This window comes from Lagenorhynchus albirostris, chromosome 3 (assembly GCF_949774975.1).
Source record: "Lagenorhynchus albirostris chromosome 3, mLagAlb1.1, whole genome shotgun sequence".
Lineage (NCBI taxonomy): Eukaryota > Metazoa > Chordata > Mammalia > Artiodactyla > Delphinidae > Lagenorhynchus > Lagenorhynchus albirostris.
Window position 1 is genome coordinate 58,404,799 of NC_083097.1, and position 23,066 is coordinate 58,427,864.

Sequence of the window (23,066 nt, forward strand, 5' to 3'; positions counted from 1 at the left end):
CATTAAGTTGACTTTGGACCAGGTAAAGTGGTTCTCAAGCGCATAAGACTCTTTTAGGGAAGCTTAGTAAGATCCAGATGCTGGATACAGCTCTCAGAGATTCTGATTCTGAAGCTTGGGAAAGTCTGGGGGGGGGGGTCTGCATTTTTAGCAGATAATTCTGATACAGGTGGTAGAAAGACCATAATTTCTAAAACATTGGTTGAGTAAAATTAAATTAGCTAGACATCCCTGAGGGAATCAACACCAAACATAAAAATTGAGCCACCATTCTTGGAGAGATCTAGGTTGGAACTGCAACAATTCTAATTAATCAGTTAAATACTAGTCTAGAAATCAAAAGACCTGGTTTCTATCCCAGGCTGTTGGTAACTAGCTTTTTTTTTTTTTGATAAATCTGTTTTTAATTTTGATAACACAAAGCTCTTTGATTGTTGACTAGTTTTGAGACCAGCATTGGGGGGATGGAGATTACTTTTCTTCTCTGGACCTAATTTCTCATCTATAAAATAAGATAGGATTAATCCCTGCCAACTTGACTGTTGTTTGGCTCTGTGAGTTCAAGTGATGGGAGTGTGGCCTATAACTAATTACATTTTTATGCATTCTTTGATAGAAGAGCCCCCCCTGCCCCCCGCCGCCCTCTGTTTCCCTAGATAACCATGGGAATGTGCAGCATAGCAAAACACCCAGGAGAGTTTCTGTTTGGGGACTGTGTCATTAGCATTAGGGCTGTGAGCACATTCAGGAAGCTACACCAAATTGCTCCTCAGAATCAGATCTCCACCCTCCCAGTTGCAAAACTTATTCCCTAAGAAGCAACTTACCAAACTAATACAGCAAAGGGTGGGTAAAGAAAATTCAGTAGAGCTCCTCTCATTGGAACCAACCTCGGCAATTGCACAAGGCAATTTAAAATAAAAGCGGGCGGCAACCAAGAACGAGAGAAAAGATTTGATTCCCGAGCTACAATGTCTCAGATGCAGTCCAAAGCCAACTGGCACCCACAAGCTACAAATCATGGGAGATGCAGGCCCCTGGAGAACTGTACGGTTGGTGGCAACAGGGGCCCTAACAAAACAACCTTCGGAGAACCAACAGACTGTTCACTAGTGCTTCTAAGAAAAGTTTTCCTTTAAAAGCTGTCTTTTGTGAGTCTTAGATTCCTCCAGCCATGAATGTAGTGCCAAGTTGTTCATCCAAAGACTGGAGCACCACACACCGCCTCCTGCATTTACATTAGCGTTCTTGATTTGTTCTGGAAGCCCTTTTATCAACACTTCAGTTACTACTAGTGTGGACTCCAAACGCTACTGTTTAAGAAACTATCTGCAAATACCATGATGGCTAATCCTCCAAACAAGGAGTTAACTGGTTCCCTGGTGATTCCAATGCTCCGCGCGATAACCTGTAGCGTTTCTTTTCAACCACAGAGGTTTGGCCCTCACCACTAGTCCACAGTGCTGGGCCCTTCTTACCTGGATTTCTTTTTTCTTTTTCTTCTTTTCAGCTAATGTTTTAGGGAAGGAGAAAGGAGAAAGAAAGTAGTAAGAAACGTAATGGGTCTTTCTCTCTTCATCTGACGGTAATTACAGGGTGTCATGCCGAGTAAAGCAGGCCGTACCATGTCTTCAGGAAGAACCAATCAGGAGGGAAGCTTGCCATTCCTGAAGTCTTCAGCAAGAGCACAGGAGGCCTCCATTAAATAACAGACACCTCTCAGTGCCTCTGGCCCAAATGCCCAGTTAACTGTGGCCTGGTTTCCCTGGTTGTTGGCTGTGTGCTGACCTGAGGCAGAGAGTCAATCAGCAAATTGCTGACACTGACCCTTTTCATTATCTGTATTTTCATCTCCCACCTCTGACCTGCAACAACTTCACACTGTAACTTCAGATCCTGGAGTTTTTGAACCCTTCCCTTGCCACTAAAAATGAATGTTTCTCGAAGGAGTGCAAGGAGTATGACTGTGGAGTGGTCATACAGCAGGAAGGGCCTACCCGGGTCCCCAACAGGCAGGGACACGCTGCCTCGGGCTCTACTCCCAGCCCCCTTATCTTTTGTACCGCCCCCCACTGCCATCATTTCAGCGGAAGTTCCTTGCTTTGGCAGGAGCAGGAATCTGCCCTGTGATTCGTATTGGTTTTCAGGTGGGTACATGGCCCTAGAACAACAGAGTTTGGAATTTCCTTGTGCCGTTCTTGTCCTTTGCTTGTGAGAAGGGTGGGAGCAGAGTGAGAGGAAAGGCTTGTGCTCGTGGGGATGGTCCTTGCCCCAGACTTTCCAGAGCAGGTGCAGTGTTGACCCATACTTGTGAGAACCTCCTGGGACTGTGTGTACTTCCTGATGGTCCTGGCCATCCAGCTGCCTCCAGTGGGTCTGGCCTGGAGCCTGGAGAGCAAGGGTCAGGAGACAGGATGTTGGTAGGGTCTATGTCATTGTCTGAACTGGGACAGAGACTGAGCCGGCCAAGCGCTGGGAAGCGAACGCTCAGACATGACTTCACATCCCAGCCAGGTGATGCAGTGATGCCCTGCTGTGGGTTCTGTTAAACAGCTCAGAATGTGGTTCTCTGTCCTCAGTGATATTCTTGTCACCAAGCCAATGGCTTCATCAGAGGAATTAAGCAATGATCCTGGGATAGTCATTTTTTGTGACTGGTAGTAATAGTAATAATTATGGGTTCCCTATACCGACCACTGGGCAAAAACCAAAAAGAACAAAAAACAGCACTGCCTTTCTAACAGCTCTTCTCCCTAAAGGTTATTTTTAAGTCCTTCTATATGATTCATTCAACAAATATTCATTAAGCAGTTCTTATGAGCATGACAATAGGCTGGGTGTTGGTTTTGCTGGAGAATGGTGAATTCCACACCATCTTAGCCTCAAGGAACTTACAAGACTTTTCAGGGGACAGTCGTGCACATACAACTCAATAGTCCTAAGTACCATCACAGAGATCCGGAGCTCGGTGGAAGGGAAGGCTATTTCTAGCTGAGGAGGAGAAATCAGGTGTTGGACTGCTTTGAGTTATCCTTGTATGTATGTTATACTCAGGGGTGACAGTGGATAAACTCTGCCATTATAACTCAGCGAGCCTGTTGCTATCCCTACTCCATCCCTTCTCCATATCGGGATGCAGTGGAATATGTGTTTTACATAAAATCTCACCTGCTTTAGTCTTTCACCCACTACAACAGATGAAGAAAGAGAGGTCAGGGACCTCTGAAATAGTTCAGAATAATATCTAATAATAAATCCCACTGGTCGTTAAAGATCCCCCAGTACAACATTGATACCCCGCTGATACCCACATGGGATCTGAAGAGAATTCCCACCCGATAACCAGGAATGTGCTGCAGTTGTCTTCAGTTCTTTACCATAACTTCCCTCTATCAGTGATGCACCTGTAACACCCCCAGCTCCTCTCCCCAGTGCCTGAAACATCACCTCCCTTCAACTTCCTCGAAGATTCTATGCAAGAGGATCTCCACACTCCTCACCTGTTCATTTAATTCATGAAACACATCACCATTTGTAAGGTTTATTTTCCTGTCAGTCATCTTCCTGTCCAGACTGCAACCTACTTAAGGACGAGGTCTTTCTGTCTTATTCACAATGGTGTACGCAGGGCTCAGCACAATATCCAACACAGAGCAGATGAGCAAAAATTACTTGATACATGAATAAATGAGTAAATAAAGTGAACGGAAGCCCTGTTACTTTAGACAAGTTCTCCCACCTCTCCGGACCGTGGCTGCCCTACCAATAAAATGAAAGAATTCAAACCAGGATCCAGGTTGAATAATCTAGGATTCTATGACTTTGCAAACTCAAAACTAGTTCCTCACCAGAAAATGTTGAGCATCGCTGATTTAACAGTTTTCCTAGTAGAGCGATAAAATAGGCAATTGATGGGAGAATGATGGCCATTCTGATCTCATTTTTTTTTAATGAAAATGCCTAAATACATCTTGTGTCTGCTGATAAGCCAGGAAACTGAAAAAAGGCCTTTCCCACGCTCAGGCTCAGCGGCCATGGCCCACGGGCCCAGCCGCTCCGCGGCATGTGAGATCCTCCCAGACCGGGGCACGAACCCACGTGCCCTGCATCGGCAGGCGGACTCTCAACCACTGCGCCACCAGGGAAGCCCTCATTTTTTTTTTTTTTAATGAAAATGCTAAATACATCTTGTGTCTGCTGATAAGCCAGGAAACTGAAAAAAGGCCCTTCCCACGTGCAGGTGAGGTCGGTCGGGGGCCCCAGGCTCAGCCCCATCCACTGGAGGACACTCACAAGAAGACACTTGGAAAATACTTTCTGATGGAGTCAAGACTGCCTCTGCTCAAACCCACCAGCTTGCATTAAGTGCCGCAGTTCAGCCTCACGCCAGCACCACCTTCTAGATCCTAAAAGTGGGTGGTCTGAACCTCTGCTTCTAAGCCTACCTCAGACTCAAGCAAACCCCACATTAGTTCAGAACACAGAGGCCAGAGGGATTGGCCAGATCACCAATGTTGGTAAATACAGTGGCTTTTTTTTGTCTTTAATCAGCTTTAAGTAGCAGAAGCTCCTCTTCAGGCCAAGGGCGGGTGGGGGGAGAGCACTGAAAGTAATTCATATCTGAGAGCTCTTTAGTAGCCCATGTGAAATGCACCAGTGGTGTCATTCTCATTCCCAGCAGACCCAGTTCCAAATTTTTTTAATCAATCTTTTTCTGTTTCCTGTTAGCCAAGAACATGGGGTTATTAAAAAAAAAAAAAAAAAAACAAACCACTGGGTTTTCCCAAGTGTTGATAACTTGGACTATCCTGCATATCTCATGAGAAGAAATCAAAAGTCCTAATTAAAAGTTTTGTTCTCACAACCAAATCTTGAACCTGTGCCCTCTGGCTGTGCTTCTCATATGGTAACTCGTTTTGATCTTCCTCCAAAATATAAGTCCACAGTGTGTGGGAGGAACCATTAGCAAAAGATTATTATTATCCTTTCTGGTTTTGAAAGGGAAAGTCTTTCACTGTAACATCATACTTCAGAGACTGTGTTAGGCATATCTGTGTGCCCAGGACTGGGGGCATTCCCAGCAGGCAGTGAAGACGTGTTGCATTGAATTTTTCCTGGATTAATCACAGGTGTTCATCTTTAGGGCTGGCCAGGTAGACAAAGGTGGTTTATTAAATAAAGTTTAGGCTCAGGTTGAATCCAGTGACAAGAAACTGGAAACAGACCTGACATGGAATGACTCGGCATATTTCACAATTTTAAACAGGTAAGTCAGATACTGGCGATTTGGAGGGCTGCCCAAGATCTACTCTATACATACAAGCCAAACTGTAAAATGCAAGGCTATCTATAATGAACCACCTGCTAATTTCCCTGGCAGGGTTCATATTTTCTCTTGGTCTGACCACAGGTCTGAATATTCACAATTGGGACTGTCCCAGAAATCTGGGACATATGCTCAGGACTCAAAGCCTGTAGTCAAATTGGAGTTTTCTTAGCTATACTTGAGCCTACTTCCCCTCCCCCAACACACACACACACACACACACACACACACACACACACACACACACACACACGCCATCCCAAATTTCACATTACTGGGAAGGCCCAACATATTTTATAGAACTTAAGTATTGAAAAGAGCTACTTTAAAATTTTTAAGGTGGTTGGTATTTAAATGCTTCAAGACAGAAAAAGACATACTGAGAACACAAGTGTTAATGCCATGGCGGACTCATCCAGGCAAACTCCTTTTATTAGCAAAAGTGAGAGTCTGACTTCTGAGACCTTTGGGGAACACTTGGAAATTTCTGGAGGGCAAATGGTGTGAAAATCCTTTCTGCTACCAAGACTGTCAGTAGTTGCAGCAAATTATAAAAAGTTCTGTTTTACTTGTGAAACAATGCACCTGTGTTTAGAAAGTTCTGGGTGGAGATAGAAGGAGGTGGGACGGCAAGCCCTGAGCCCACCAGGCAGTAGCAAAACTGAAAGTTAGCCCCTCACCTCCCCATTCTCCCCAGCTTCTAAGAGGCCTCTCCAAGCTGGGATGGATGGTTGCCTGGAACTGGAAGGAAAGGTGATGCTGAATGGAATCCTTATTGATCAAGAGAAGGGCCTGCCCTGTGTTTTAACCCATCTCGTGATTACCCACCCACGGGCTCCACAGTGCCTGATGCCTCCCCCAGTGTTGTCTATTTCTAGTTGGGGAAAGACTTATTTTACCCTCCCATGAGGTAAAATTCTAATAGCCTAGTTTTCCCACTCTTCACAATTAAAAGATTTTTTGAATAAGAAACCTGCAAGTTGTGACAAACTCAAGGCCTTTGGGATAATCAAGCTAAATTGTGCCTGATATATCTGTTCTATCTGCCCATGCCTGACTGAAACAAAACCAAACTCATTGAATCTTGTTATTCTATTCTGTCATTTCATATTTTAAGAAATCCACAGAATGCACGTAGGAACTTTTTTTTTGCGGTACGCGGGCCTCTCACTGTTGTTGCCTCTCCCGCTGCGGAGCACAGGCTCCGGACGCGCAGGCTCAGCGGCCATGGCTCACGGGCCCACTGGCCCAGCCGCTCCGCGGCATGTGGGATCTTCCCGGACCGGGGCACGAACCCGTGTCCCCTGCCTCGGCAGGCGGACTCTCAACCACCGCGCCAGCAGGGAAGCCCCCTAACATAGGAACTTTTTTTTGCCAAAGAGCAGCATCCTCTTACAGGTGGTCTCCCAGTGACCCAACTCCTAGCCCGTCAGTTTTCTATAAAGGAACCTTGAGTTCTAAGAAAGCCTAGCTAGCTCTCCAGCCCACCAGGTAATGGAGAGGTAGGTCATCTCACTCCCAAACGGGCTGCAACGTGCAGGGAGTGGAAAGGGGATTTCACTGGGGGACTGGAGACACGGCAGGAATCAAGCAGCGCGGCCCCCTCCTCCTCCCCTTCCTCTCCTTACCGGTGTGAGGACAGGAGCTAATCGATCAGACCCCTTCCAGCAGCGCTGGGGCACGCTTCCCCACCACCCTAGCCCGGGGCCCCTGGTCCCCCACCTCCATTCCTCCCCAAATTCATCTCTAAGGCTCTGCAGGGCCCGCAGGCAGGCACATTCCAAAAAGGATCTTGCATGTTTCATCGTCAGGGACTCCTCATTAGCTGGCTGCTGTAGTCACTCTTTTCTCCAGCTCTCCCTTAAAGGCAGGAGTCCTGGCTTTGTCCCCTTCTAATTGGCCCTCTCCGCCCCCTCACATCCCAAGCCCACCGCCCCCGGCACCTCCCCTCCCACCTCACCCCCCACCCCCACCCCCAGGAACAATGGATGGGGAAGAAAACGTTTCCGGGATTAATCTCATAAATCTTTTACCCGCTTCCCTGGAAATTCTCTACCCCGGAGCAAGTGGGGCGTGGGGCAGCCTGAGAAGATCATTCCTGACTCATTAGCATGTTTCTGCAATGTACCAGCTGGATCATCTAAAAATTATTCTTCTACCCAGGAGGAAAGGCTTTGTGCCAAACTGCAGGCTAACTCGAAGAATTTAGGGCAATCCCCGGCCCTGGCGTCCCAGGCAAAGCTGAGAAGGCCATTCAGAGAGCCATTTCCTGAGCCCCAGGGCGATCAGTGCCCCCCCTGGAGTGGATTTTTACAGATTCTGCCTTTGCCTGCAAAGCTTCCTAAAGAACAGTCCTTTGTGTTGTTACCTTTGTGCGTGTCTGGGAAGAGAGAATTCATATACCTTCCTGTTCTTGATAGAGTGGGCCCTGAGAAATATTCTTACCTTTCCCTTATCAGATCCCCACGAATTCAATCGGGCTGATAACACAAGCCTTGAAAGTTTGCATTCACCATTTATTCTCCAAACAGCTTTTATCTTTTCTGCTTTGGCCCCTCCCCCATATCTAAAAGATTTTTAGCATCACTTTCTCATTGTATTTGTGTCTGTTTTTCAGCCCTGTGCTGAGGGTTTTACATACCAGATCTCACTTACAGTTTGACAACACTGCAAAGTACGTGTTTAATAGCCTATTTATAAACAAGGAAACTGAGCTTTAGGAAAATTAGGACTGTCACTCAAATCACACAGCCAGAAAGTGGCCACAAGGCATTGGAACCTAGCTCCATCTGGCTCACAGGCATTGCTCATAGCTACTTCACTAAGACACGGAGAGCCCAGGAAATGGACATTCTCTCTGATCAACACCCATATCTGAGCACACGCTATGTGGCCTGAACAATGTCCACTGTCACCTGACCAGCTTTCTGAAGATGATGATGACCAGGACAGCCATGACAATTTCTGCAAAGAGGCACAATATAAAAGGAATTTAAGAACTGTCAGAACGAAGTGAGAGAGTGGCGTGGACATACATACACTACCAAACGTAAAATAGATAGCTAGTGGGAAGCAGCCGCATAGCACAGGGAGATCAGCTCGGTGCTTTGTGACCACCTAGAGGGGTGGGATAGGGAGGGTGGGAGAGAGACGCAAGAGGGAGGAGATATGGGGATATATGTATATGTATAGCTGATTCACTTTGTTATAAAGCAGAAACTAACACACAATTGTAAAGCAATTATACTCCAATAAAGATGTTAAAATAAAATAAAGTAAAAAAACTTTTTTAAAAATGTCAGAAACCTCGAGGCCAGGAACATACTAGTTCCTAAGAGAGCAGGGTGCTACATAGGTGCCTGATTCAATGCTTTTGATGGTGAGAGAGAATATCTCCAGCAATGGAGACAGCAGATCAGTAAGTGAGCCGTGCGGGGAGCAGAAGCAGGGCTGCCATCAAAGACAAGGAGACAAGTCAGACCAGCGTAAAACCAGCACAGCTATGGATAGAAAAGGAGAGCCTCTGGAGGTCTGAGGGATGGGAGGAGGTCATAGATGGTACCCAAAGTCCCTCTGCTGTTGGATTCTGGTCTTCAATTCTCTACATTTTCCTCCCGCCCCCCCCATCCCATACTAACCCTCCAGTAACATGGGCCAGTAGAGTGCCAGAGGCTAAGGAAGTTAAGTGTAGAAGATCATTGGCATTAATTAGGAAGGGCTTGGTTTTGACGCCTTTAGTTCCTCTGTCCTTAGTTTTCTCATCAAATATATCCATTCATTCTAAAATATTGAGAGACTACAGGAGACAGGGCTTTGTCTTCGCACTGGGAGCGACATGAGCCCTGACCCTGAGCGGCTGGCTCCCTAGGTTGCAAAACAAGAAGTGCACACGTCAAAAGGTGAATGAAAATAGTTCAGACCCGTATCCATCTGCCTGACACCATCCCCGCTTGGAGGTCTAATAAACACCTTGAATGTAATGTGTTTACACACATTGTCCCTTCTCTGTGGAGCCAACCTGCCCATCCAGCGCATACTGACTTCTCTCTCCTGTAAGACACTTTAACCTCTGCCCCCCTTACAGAGGTGACCCACCGTCCCCACCTCAGTAATCGGCACCTCATACCACCCAACTTCTCAAGCCGAGACTAAGGACATCATCCTTGGTCTCTCCCTTCCCCTCTGCAGGTACTTCAATCCATCAACGAGTCCTGCCTGCTACATCTCCAACACATAGCCCAGCCTGCGCCCCTCCCTCTTGCGGTACCACTTTCGCCACCATCACCCTCTGGGACTCCTGCAATGGCCTCGTGACCAGCCTCTCAGCTTCCACTCAGTGGTTCCCTCACTACTTCTAGCTTCTTAAAGTAGCCAGAGTGATGCTTTTTAAATAAACTGGAGCATATCATTCTTCTGCTTAAAATCCTCAAATGTCTTCTCATCACATTTAAACTTAAATCTAAAACTTCCTACCTGACGCTACAAGGCTGTGCCTGACCTGGCGCCTGTGTACACCTGTGACAGCCCCCCTTACTTCTCTGCCTCCCTCTGTGTCCAGCAGGTAAAAGGACCTTCTTTCCACTCCTCCCACCACTAAGCTTTGTTCCATTCTGGGGCCTTTGAACTTGCTCTTCTCTTCACCTAGGAAATGCTTGCCCCGGATCGTCCCAGGGTTGACTCGTCTCGTGATTCAGGTCTCAGTTTAAATGTTCCCTCCTCAGAAGACCCTTTTCTACATGGCCAATTCAAAATAGCCCACCAAGCACTTTCAAATCCATCACTGTTTAATTTCATCATAGCACTTATCGCTAGATTTTTCTTGGTTGCCGGTTTATTTATGTAATTGCTAACCACCTCTTCCACACATGCCCAGTTAGAATGTAGGCTTCATCATGTGCCCTGTTCCACACTATTTCCCCAGTGCCTAGGAAGGCGCTCAGTAAATATTTTCTGAATGAATTAATTTAGTACAATATAAGTTTTTCTAACTAGAAAATGGTACTGCTAATACATGAGAGCTAATAAGAGCTGAATGAGGATTAGGATTTGAGCTGTGAAAAGGAGCAGGCCATGCATTTCTGGCCAGGGATTTAACACAAGGACAAGCTCCTTGACACATGGTAAGAAGCAGTAAAGCCTTGACACAAAGCCAGGCGGCCCAGCTTCAAATACAGAACCAAACCTCACACTCTACTAATAAGCTGGGGATATTGTATTCACTCAAATGTAAGATGATGACCCAAACCACAGTGGAATTGGAATGGAAATGGAGGGGGCATGGAAAGAAGAGGAGATGTGAGGGATATTATAGAGAAGAGACAAATAGGCAACAAATTATCTAGTGTAATTAAATTGAGCAGACACAAATTAGGAGTAGCAGGAGGAATACGAGATGAATTTGAAAACCAAAAATCAAAGATGATCTTTTAAAACTGGGGAAAATGGTGACCCAGATTGTGTGGGAAAGTGGTCAGATTTCAGGAGAGTTGGGTCTAAGGAGGTGGCAGGGTCTTCCAATGGAGTATCTAGGAAGCCATGGGAAATGTGGACTGGTGTCTGAGAGTGAGATTAAAGTCAGAGAAATGTGTCTGTGAGTCATCTGGACAGAAATCATAGAGGACTGTGACATATTCCAAGAGAAGTGACGTTTGAGGGGACAGTCCCAATGTCTCTCCCCTCAGCAGCTGCCCTCCAGCTTCAGGAAGGGGAGACCTGCCCAGGCTAGAGGTGGACGTGCATCCCAAACACCAGGAATACAGAATGTTCTCCCCGAAGAACCGAACAGTGCGCTGGAGCTCCAGGGAAGCACAGTGTGTCTAGGTGGGAAGACAATCCAGACAGGCAGGGCATGTGTGCTGGACGGGCAGAAAAGGTAGAGACTAGATGAGGAAGGAGTGAGAATTTGGTCCACAGGTGGGGACAGATAGAAGATGGGAAGGAAGCCAACAAGTATATTCAACTGTATGGTCAGAAGACCCAGGGTGGTTGAGTCAAGAAGGCAAGGGATGAAACTTCACGAGACTAAATGTGACCAGAGTGTCTTCTGCTGCAAGGATGTCAAGGAGAATAAAATATACGGAAAGGTAATTGGGTTTTCCAATCAGTGAATTCACATTGACTAGTGGGAACAATTTCAGTTGAGTGATGGGACAGAAACCAGATTGCTTGGGTTTACAGTGATGAAATAGAAATCCCAGATGAAAAGAATTGGTTCAGGAGGAAGAACTGCAGTAACTAATATTTTTTAGTGTTCTGTTAGGCAGTGGATGAAGTCATTGGCTAGAAGAGAAGAAATGGAAGGGGGGAGGGTCAGAAGAACAGAGAAGCATTGGCATAGGTGCTATGGAGACAGGACAGAGAATAAATCTTCAGATGTGATGGTTATTTGCAAAGTGAAAGATGCTGAATACAGTTATTTGTTCATTCAATAAATCCTTTTCGAGCACCATCTTAGGCAGAGAGATACGGCCATGGACAAGACAGCCTCATGCAGCTAGCAGGGGTGGGTGGTCATGGTAGCCACCATAACTTTTGCCACTACTCTGCTGTAGCAAATTATAGTTGGAGAAGCACTTTCACATTCCATTACTTCTTCAGACCTGACAATATTGCTTGGAGGTCAATGTTGGGAAATTCATTTTTCAAAAAAAGAAAACTAAGGCTGAGAGATGCGAAGACATGTCAAAGTCTCCACAGCTAGCTACTGTGTGAGTGAAAATGAGAACTCGTGTCTGCACTCAGGGCAGATGCTTCTCGCAACAAGCAACGGGCTGCATGGGCAGAAAGTAGCTGTTTTGGGCATCTCTCTTCTTCCTTCTCTCCTCCTTCCCCTTTCCTCCTCATCCCCCTCCCCTCTTTAAGTGAAATACAGTCCTCTTCTTATATCCGATTTCTTGATCTGAGCTCAGGTCCAGCACTGAAATGCCAATTCAAGTCAAATACTTCACCCATCTTTGGACTGGGGTGTAGCCAAAAATGATAGCCGTCAATTTTTAGATGAACACCAGGTGGAGGATAGTTTTTAGAACATTAACTCAAATTCTCATGAACCCAGCAATCCTGTGGGATTTCCTTGTCCCTTGAGCTCTAGTAATCTTGGCTTAAACTTCCAAATTCTAAAAACTGTGAAAGTTCAAAGCCCTCCCCTCAATTTCTATGAATTCCCGAAGCTTTAGCATCTAATCTCCTTGTATCTGGTTTCTGCATTCACACATGCTGTCTTCTCTTTGGCCCCAAACTGAAATCCAGACCCCTTCACTTGTTTCCACACCAATTCGGTGAGTTTAATCAAATGTATAGATTTCCCAGGGGGTGAGGAAAGGACTTTTGAGGAGATACCTAATTACACGATGCAGAGCCCTCCACCACCCCACTGTCTCCACTCTCTCCTTCCCTTTTCCCCTCCCAGGGCTCCCCTTGTGAGCTAAATTAAGTCCTCTTATTTCAGGCAGTTCAGTGTTGTCAATCACATTATGTGTCTTGAGGCTGCCCTTAAAAAAACCTCAAGACACGTAATGTGATTGATACACTGAATTGCCTGAAATAAGAGGACTTCTACCTGAGTGGTTTCTCCCAGTATTTCTTCCAAATACGTATAGTATTCTCTATAAGAGAAATTAAGGCAAATAAAATGTGCTACATTTTGTGACGTTTATAGTAACCCTCTGAAGTAGGCATTATTATTATTCCCATTTTGCAGATCAAACCTGAGGCAAATCAAGCTAAGCCACTTACCTACATTTTTTATTTATTTATTTTTTTTGCGGTACGCGGGCCTCTCGCTGTTGTGGCCTCTCCCGTGGCGAAGCACAGGCTCCGGACGCACAGGCTCAGCGGCCATGGCTCACGGGCCCAGCCGCTCCGCAGCATGTGGGATCTTCCTGGACCAGGGCACGAACCCGTGTCTCCTGCATCGGCAGGCGGACTCTCAACCACTGCGCCACCAGGGAAGCCCTATCTACATTTTTACAGTTGATAAGTAGCAAGCCCAGATTGCAGCCAATCTGCAATTAGAGTTCTGTCTGACTCTAAAGTCCATCAATTTTTGTAAGACACCATGATCTTGAGGTTGTCCCAGAAAAGTCTAGATGAAGGACAAATACTGGAGGAAGGAAAACGGGAAAGGGCCACCTTCTTCCGTATCCGGGAAGGAACTGGCAAGCAGAAAAGTATGCCTACAGAAGGTATTTCCTTGTGCAAATCCCAGTGAGTATAAAGCCAGAACACCCCAATTGTTGTTTTGAAGTGATCTGATATAGATATGTCTGTAACTTTCAAATCCAACAGAGAAATTTATCTTTAAGTATTTATCCCAAGCACCAGAAGTACTTGAACTTTAACATTATCCACTTCAGAAAATTGCAGTGCAACAACACTGGCTAGACCTTGAGGACATTATGCTAAGCAAGATAAGTCAGATTGAGAGAGGCAAATACTTTGTATCACTTACATGTGGAACGTCTAAAAGCCAAACTCAGAAACGGAAAGTAAAGTGGGTGTTGCCAGGGGAGGGAGGCTTGGCACAAGGGGGGGCGGGGGCGGGGATGGGGGGGCAGCGGGTAGGACAGATGTTGTTTAAAGTTACAAACTTGCAACTAGTAAATAAGTCCTGAAGATCTAATGCACAACACAGTGAATACAGACAATAATATTGTTTTATAATCGTCAAGCTTGCTGAGAGACTAGATCTTAATTATTCCAACCACTAAAAATAAATGATAATTATGTGACGTGATAGAGGTGTTAATTATTGCTACAATGGCAATCATATTGTAATGTATAAATGTATCAAATAAACATGTTGTACACCTTAAATTTATACAACGTTATGTCAAGTATATTTCAATTAAAAAAGAAAAGAAAAAAGAAAATGACTGGAGAGACTGACTCCGAGGAAAACGGAGTCATGATTGAGGGCGCATCAATCAAAAGGTCCTGGGCTTCCCTGGTGGCGCAGTGGTTGAGAGTCCGCCTGCCGATGCAGGGGATGCTGGTTCGTGCCCCGGTCCGGGAAGATCCCACATGCCGCGGAGCGGCTGGGCCCGTGAGCCATGGCCTCTGAGCCCGCGCGTCCGGAGCCTGTGCTCCGCAACGGGAGAGGCCACAGCACTGAGAGGCCCACGTACCACACACACACACACAAAAAAAAAAAAGTCCAGAGGCTGACGCTAAGGATGGTATTGGATGGCCGAATTTAAATTGGGAAATGAACCCGGCTATCCTGGGGCCTCTTCCTGCTGACGCTAAGAATTTAATGTCTCTGAGAATCTGCGTAATATCTTGCACGGCAGAACAGAGTCCAGAAACAAGGTCTATACAAATAGGTTGAGCAACTGCATCCAATTTCTGTGTTTAACACAAATTGTAGAGGGAAATCCTAAAGGGATGCCCCTCATTATCACCGTGTATGTTTTACAAGAAATCACCCTCGGGAATTCCCTGGCAGTCCAGTGGTTAGGACTCTGTGCTTTCACTGCCGCGGCCCGGGTTCCACGCCTGGTTGGCCAACTAAGATCCAGCAATCACAGTGCGGCCAAAAAAAAAAAAAAAAAGAAAAAGAAATCACCAGGCACTGTGCTAGGCACTCTAGGTATAAGGACAAGTAAGAGCAGAGCTGTTGCCCTCAGAGAACTTCTAGTCTAGGGGGGAAGGAGATTTTAATTTTTAAAATCACAGATAAAAGTGTATAATTGCACCAACAAATTCTAAATACTTTACTTTTGTTGGCTTATTTGATTCCCATAGCCCAAAACGTAGGCAGTAGTATCCTCATTTTATGGATGAGTAAATTGGGATTCAGAGAGGTGAAGCCTAAGGTTACACGGGACTGGGATTTTATCTAAGTTCAAAGTTACCCCTCTGCCTTCTTGCACTGCTGAAAAGAAGGATGTAAGTTGAACAATTTGACATCGAATTTTGACATGTTAAATCATGTTACTATGTAGGAGGAGTGATTATCTGTTGAGCCTCACGGAACCATCTTAGCAACTCCCTGTTTCTGCTGTCACTTTTGACAGGATTATGGATATGAGCAACTCCTTGGATTTTTCTTATCTTGAGTTCTCTTTAAAAGGGGGATGCTTTTAGAACCTTCTTTTGATTACTCCCTTATTTATTTGATTATTAGTCTGTTTATTTGATTATGCCTGTGATTATTCTGAACCAGAAAATGACCAAAATTCTTAGCCTGACAGACCCCTTACAACCTGACCCCTTGCATCCCCTCTCTAGCTCCCAACCTGGAACACATCATTCTTTTTTTCAACACCATAGCTCCACATTTAATTGCCTTGGAAAAGCATTCCTCACCTACTGCAGGCATCGCCTCCTTTGTGATCTCACCTTTATTAAAGCTCTTTTCACCTCATATAGGGTATTTGTGCCTCTCCAGGTAAACCCTGAGTTTCTCAGGGTTTCTCTAGAATTGTCAAGATGCATATGAATGTCTAGATGAATCGTATAGATGCATATGAACTGTGTCATATGCATCTAGACAATTCTAGCACCTAAGAGCGGCACACAGTAACACAGTAGGCCCTTGGTAAATACTCACTGGATGAAAGCATGAGTGAGTAAGTGAATGACTGAATATCCTGTGACTCAGGGCTCTAGCATTCCAGGCCGGTACAAGTTCAAAAGTCCCAGTAAGCTATTTCAGTTCGGCAGCTCAAAAAGTAGCATCACAGAATATCAGCTCTGGAAGGCTCCTGAAATAACCTCTTCCAACCATTTTATTTTACAGATGAGGAACTGAGGTTTGCAGAAAAGAGACTTGCCCAAGGTCACTGCTGCATTACTCTCCACTTACCCCTCAATACAGGTGCTTCATTCTTTTAACTTTGAGCTCAAAAGTAATACCAAGATATTTTTTTAATTAAAATTAATGACTGACCTACAAAGAAGCCTGTTAGTGTCACAATTACCCAGGGACCTGGAGAGTCACTCTGGCGGGTGGAGGGAGAAAGAGGCAATGAGGTCATCTGGTGTCTCTATTTATCAATAGGGATCTTAGCTTCTTCCCTCCACGAAGACCCTCAGCATTTCATGGGGAATTTTAAAAGCTTGTGGTTTGCAATAAGATCCATCACTGTGGCTTCAGTTGCACCTATTGTTCCTTGCTGCTCACTGCAAGTACAAAGTGGGACTCAAATAAATATGGGCTAATATTAAATAAATATACATATGGCATTGGTAACATAGAATTAGCCCAGTCATAGGTAGTGCAACTAATACTCAACTGTGTGTTTCAACTGTGTGTTGTAGCCAAGAACTTGGCAGTCTCACCCCTAAAAGTTATTATGGTGTTGAATTCTTCACAAAGAGGTTTTGTCTAAAAAGAATTATATAACAGGGAGGGGGAAGGGTAAGCTGAGATGAAGGGAGAGAGTGGCATGGACATATACACACTACCAAATGTAAAATAGATAGCTAGTGGGAAGCAGCCGCATAGCACAGGGAGATCAGCTCGGTGCTTTGTGACCACCTAGAGGGGTGGGATAGGGAGGGTGGGAGGGAGGGAGACGCAAGAGGGAGGAAATATGGGGATATGTATAGCTGATTCACTTTGTTATACAGCAGAAACTAACACACCATTGTAAAGCAATTATACTCCAATAAAGATGTGTTAAAAAAATAATTATATAACAGTGTAATTCTCCTGCTTATCAAACAGGAAGCAGCCGGACTTCATCACCTGCCCATGGCTGCTTGCTGTTGTTCTTCCCTTTAGAAACTAAGGGTTTGCAGCACAGGAATCATCTCCTTTTATCTTGTATCTGCAGTGCCTCGGACACAGTTGGAGCCCACTAAATGTTTGATGAAATAATAAATCAACAAATAAAAGAATGAGTGTTTGCCTACTACAGTCATTAAAATTAGGTTTAGCTATACAGAACTGAAACCAAGATGAGAGGTTTGAACAAGACAGAGGTTTCTTTCTCTTTTACACAAAAGAGAGGTAAGAAACCATGTGGATATGAGGGTTCCACAGTCACCAGGGATCCAGCTCCTTTTATCTTTGTGCCACATCCTCCTGTCCTCCTATACTCGAGGTTATGTGACGGGATAGATCAAAGGTGGCTGCCATAACACCAATCATCAAGTCTATTGAAGGCACAAGGAAGTGGGGAAATGCAGCCCACCTAGTCAGGCCTCACCCTGCAGCTTTCAGGATCTTAGTTCCCTAACCAGGACTCGAACCCAGGACCCTGGCAGTGAGAGCTCCGAATCCTAACCACTGGACCTCCAGGGAATTCCCTAGAGCTCTTTTTCTTTTAACCTAAGTAGTTTTTAATCTTTTTTATTGTGGTAAGAATATAGATGATAAAAATTACTGTTTTAACCATTTTTAGGTATTTTTTAGGTAACCATTTTGAGTGGTATTAAATCCATTCATGATGTTGTGAAACCATCACCCATCCAACTCCAGAATTCTTTCGATCTTGTAAAATTGAAGCTATGTACTCCTTAAACCCTGATTCTCCATTCTCCCCTCCCCCCAGCCCCTGGCAACCACCATTCTACTTTCTTTATGAATTTGACTATTCTAGGTACCTCATATAAGTGGAATCATACAATATCTATCCTTTTGTAACTGGCATATTTCACTTAGCATAATGTCCTCAAGGTCCATCCATCCATGTTGTAGCATGTGTCAGAATTTCCATCCTTTTGAAGATTAAATAATATTTCATTGTATGTATGTACCACAGCTTGCTTATCTATTCATGTCAATGGGGCTTCCCTGGTGGCACAGTGGTTAAGAATCTGCCTGCCAATGCAGGGGACACAGGTTTGAGCCCTGGTCCCGGAAGATCTCACATGCCACAGAGCAACTAAGCCCGTGTGCCACAATTACCGAGCCTGCGTGCCGCAACTACTGAGCCTGCATGCCACAACTACTGAAGCCTGTGAGCCTAGAGCCTGTGCTCCACAACAAGAGAAACCACCACAATGAGAAGCCCATGCCCCGCAACGAAGAGTAGCCCCCTCTCGCTGTAACTAGAGAAAGCCCGCGCACAGCAATGAAGACCCAACACAGCCAAAAATAAATAAATAAAAATAAATAAATAAAAAATCTACAAGGATGTACTAAAAAAAAAAAAAACCTGTTAAGAGAGTAAATCCTAAACGTTCTCGTCACCAGGAAAAATTTTTTTCTATTTCTTTAATCTTATGTCTATATGAGGGGACAGATGTTCAGTAAACTTATTATGATTATCATTTCATGATGTATGTAAGTGAAATCATGATGTTGTACACCCTAAGCTTGTACAGTGCTGTATGTCAATTATATCTCAATAAAAAATGGAAGAAAAAAAATGCCCACTGATTCCAAAATAATCCTGTCTACTCCCATGTCTGAACTTTCCTCCAAGACAATTTGTCTGTGGCTTAAAGGACCGTGTCTCCAGAAAGCTCCTTCCCGTAAAAGACTGACATGTTCAGGCCTGAATAATAATTCCCCTGTATGTTTTTCGGAGCATTTTCACATATCTACTCGCTCATCTCCAGACCCACAGTTGCAATGACCTGTTTAACATCCCCACTTGGAAATTCGCTGGCATTTTAACTCAACAGATCAGAAAGGTCAGTTATCTTCCCGTTGCTCCTCACCCACCGAGCAGCTCTTCCTCTGACTTCCTAATTTCAAATCCAATAGGTTTTCTTTACGTCACCTCAAGGAGTATTTTTTTTTTTTTGGCGGTACGCGGGCCTCTCACTGCCGCGGCCTCTCCCGTTGCGGAGCACAGGCTCCGGACGCGCAGGCTCAGCGGCCATGGCTCACGGGCCCAGCCGCTCCACCGCATGTGGGATCTTCCCGGACCGGGGCACGAACCCGTGTTCCCTGCATGGGCAGGCGGACTCTCAACCACTGCGCCACCAGGGAAGCCCACATTTTCTTCTTTTATGGAACAATTCTAGGGATAAGCGTGCTAAGCAACGTATTATGGGGGAACAGCCACCAAGCCCGGAAATGCAGAAACATCGTCAAGTCCGTCTCTTACCTTTGGTGCTTTCCAAGTCACCTCGATTCTGCCTCCAAAAAGTCCTCTCTCCTTTCCTTCCCTTCTTTCTCGTTAAATTAATTCAACAAGGAAGGCCTGAGACTAATATGGTTCTAATACCTTAACAGCCTCCGGAAGCAAACCAAAATCTAAACCTGTAAGCACCTGGAGGTTAGTAAATCGAAACCTAAGGATAACCAATCACAAACAGCTAGCCTTTCCCTTGTAGCCAATCAATAATGTCCGTACTTTACATCCGCCTTCTCTCTCTGAAAGTCTCTCCTCCACTGCTGCCAGTGGCCAGCGTGCTCCTAACCGCTTGCAGTTTGTTGCTGCCCACTTTATCAATTTTTGTTCAAATCCACTCTTAAAATTTTTCCTATGCCTCAGTTTATCTTTTAACGCTTCCATCCATTTCTAAGGCCACCATTCAACCTTTCCCAGAGTGAGTTATCTCCCTGAGCTAGAGCATTTGCCTTACTCCTTCATTCCTCAAACTGTGTACCAGTGACCATGCCGGGCTCTAGGGATGCCGCAGCGGCAAAGGAGCCGTGGTCCTTGTCTTGTGCTTGGCATTGCTTAAGGTCCAGTGGGCAGTAATAACAGAGAAAGAGTAAAATGGCAAGCGTGTTGGGATCGACATATATACACTAATATGCATAAAATAGATAATTAATCAGAACCTGCTGTATAAAACATAAATAAAATAAATTTTTTTTAAAAAAAGAGCAAAATGACAAGTGTGATGGGCACTGCAAAGGAGAGCGGCATGATGCTATGTGGTTCTCTGGGAAGATCCCTGGGGAGCAATGTTTGGATGTTTGAACAGAGAGCTGAGGGTTGCACAGGAATTAATTAGGCAGATGGGCAGGAAGAGTTCTCCAGGCAGAAGGGAACCTCCTGTGCTAGGCAGAGCTGTGGAGAGAAGCAGCCTGGTGAGGAAGGCTGGAGGCTGGCTTAGCAGCTGCAGGACACAGTGATGGTTGTGGTCAAGATGGACAAAAGAGGGCCAGAGAGACAGATGGGGCCTTGAAGCCCTTGTTAAGAATTTTTATCTTTTGCCTTGAAACCTGGGGGTGATTTATCACTGTTTGCATCTTGAAAAGTCAGCTTCATCTGCTGTGCGGAGGATGTGGGACTATAACGAGGCAAGGGTGGATACAGAGACCAGATAGAGGTTACTGCAAGTGTCCTCATGAATGATGGTCGTGCAGCTTGGGCCAGAGGGGTTATGATGGCCATGGAGAAATGCGGACGGATTCGAGTGGTACTTAAACAGTAGAATCAATAGGACATTGTATTGGATTTTATTAAGTTATCTGTGGATTGGTCTCTTTCCTTGAAGACAAAAATCTGTCTTACTTATTTCTTGATTCCACATACCTAACTGCAGTCCTTGCATTTGGTAGGAGGTGGTTATTAAATTTGCAGAATTGGTTTGCATACAGAGAGCAAAGGTTTGAGGAAATCCAACCCAACAGGTGCATTTTGAAGCAAAAAGAAGGGGCAAGTCTCACCTTGCTGGACAGTTCCTGAGGAGGGCAGACTGAGTTGGGTACCCCAGAGGTGCATGCCTGGGCCCAGCATGGAGCACAAAAGGCAACTCTATCTCTCCCCTACCTCTACCTGATGACACAGGCATAGAACCTTTACCTTCTGTGGCAGAAATGGAATCATATGATCATTTTCCTAATGGATTAGGGAGATAGATGGACCCCTATCAAGCCATGTAGCTCCAACTATTGAAGGGAGAGAGATTTGAGGACTTATTTCAAAGTAACATTTCACAACAAAGAGGAGTTGCTGGACTACTTTTTTTTGTCTGCGTTTGGTCTTTGTTGCCGCACACGGGCTTTCTCTAGTTGCGGCGAGTGGGGGCTACTCTTTGTTGCAGTGCACGGGCTTCTCATTGCGGTGGCTTCTCTTGTTGCGGAACATGGGCTCTAGGCGCGCTGGCTTCAGTAGTTGCAGCACATGGGCTCAGTAATTGTGGCTCAAAGGCTCTAGAGCGCAAGCTCAGTAGTTGTGGCGCACGGGCTCTAGAGCGCAGGCTCAGCAGTTGTGGTGCATAGGCTTAGCTGCTCTGCGGCATGTGGGATCTTCCTGGACCAGGGCTCAAACCCGTATCCCCTGCATTGGCAGGCGGGTTCTTAACCACTGTGCCACCAGGGAAGCCCCTGGACCACTTCTTTAGATGTCAGAATCTGCCTAAAGTTGGAGGAAATAAACAAATGAACCCACAAACAATGGTCCAAAGAGTGTTTGATTAATTGCTATAGCTCAGAACACTCAGTGTGAACCACCAAACAATAGTCATTGTGATCCACATTGCTTATGAAGACTGGAAGTAAAAGAACCAGTTCACCCCAGCCATAAACAGAGTTAACTTCTGTCAGAGATTCTGAAGAAAGTTCTAGACTCAGGGGTCAATCATTGCCTTTTTTTGTTTCAGTGCTGAAGCAATTGTATGCCAGAAACAAAGACCTCCTTGTCTTCCTTGGTCTCCCTCTTCACTCTAAGAAACATTAATGTTCTCCCTAAATCTTTGTCACTGACCCCGCACCATAATTATAAGCCCAATCTGAAACTTTCCCAGAGTTCAATGGCTCTCACCTAAGGGACAGACTTAGAAATGGAAAAATATTTTCTTTGAAACACAGCAGTGCTGTCAACATCTGTGATGGTTTGTTAATGATGAAACGGTACAGGAACAGGGATGGTTTAGGGGAATTGCAAAATAGCAACTGGTCATGGGATAACAGGAGGAAAAGAGGATGCCTGAGGGGAATTGCTAGGTCAGGGCTTCTTTTCCTTTTCTTTTTTTTACTCCTGCCCTGCATTCTCATGAGTTGCTGTCTGGGTCTGAAAAGGTCATAGGCCTAATTATACCTGTGGACACCCCATAATAGAAGCATTAACATGGTGCCCAGTGACCTGCCAGAGAGCCTCTCTCTGCCCCAGCCTGCAAGTTCCCAAACTAGTCAAATCAAAAAGCCCATGAAATGTGGATAACATTAAGGAATTATTGTTGGGATTTTTTAGATGTGATAATGATAGTGTGGGTATGTTTAAGAAAGAGAAAGAGAGAGAGTCCCTAGCTCTCAGAGGTGAATATTGAAGTATTTACAGAGGAAAAAATAGGATGTCTGGGATCTTCTGTAAGATAATCCTGGCGTGGGGAAGGGAGGGGTGGAGAATGAATGAAGCACAATAGGCCTTGTATTGATCATTGCTGATGGGCAGCGATGGGAGGATGAGGGTCAGTACACAAGGCTGCCTTGTGTGTCTGTTTGAAATTTTCCATGATAAAAAGTTTTTAAAATACTGCAGGCATGTTCTTCTTTCTCAGAGACCCCTGAGAAAGCCAGTCTTTTTATGCCCAGAAACCTCTTCCTTGAGGCCAGGAAACCAATATAAATGTGTTGGTTTTATCGCATGCTCTTTGTGTTTCTAGAACACTGTATGTTGAACTCTTTGCCTCCAGAGATAGGGAAACCTAGATATGAGGTAGAGACCCTCTCTGATTCCATAGAAATATGTGTCACATCAACATTTTTTCCTCACTTCTAATCACATGTGCCCTACGCGTGCCAGATGTTAGGCAACCTATTCATTTCAGAAGAGTTTTTAAAAATTCTACTACTGTCGTCATCAGGCACAAGGCCCTGTGGGTAATGCGCTCCAAACAGGAGCAGACCTGAGAGCTGGCTATAAACTCTATGTTCCAAATAGCA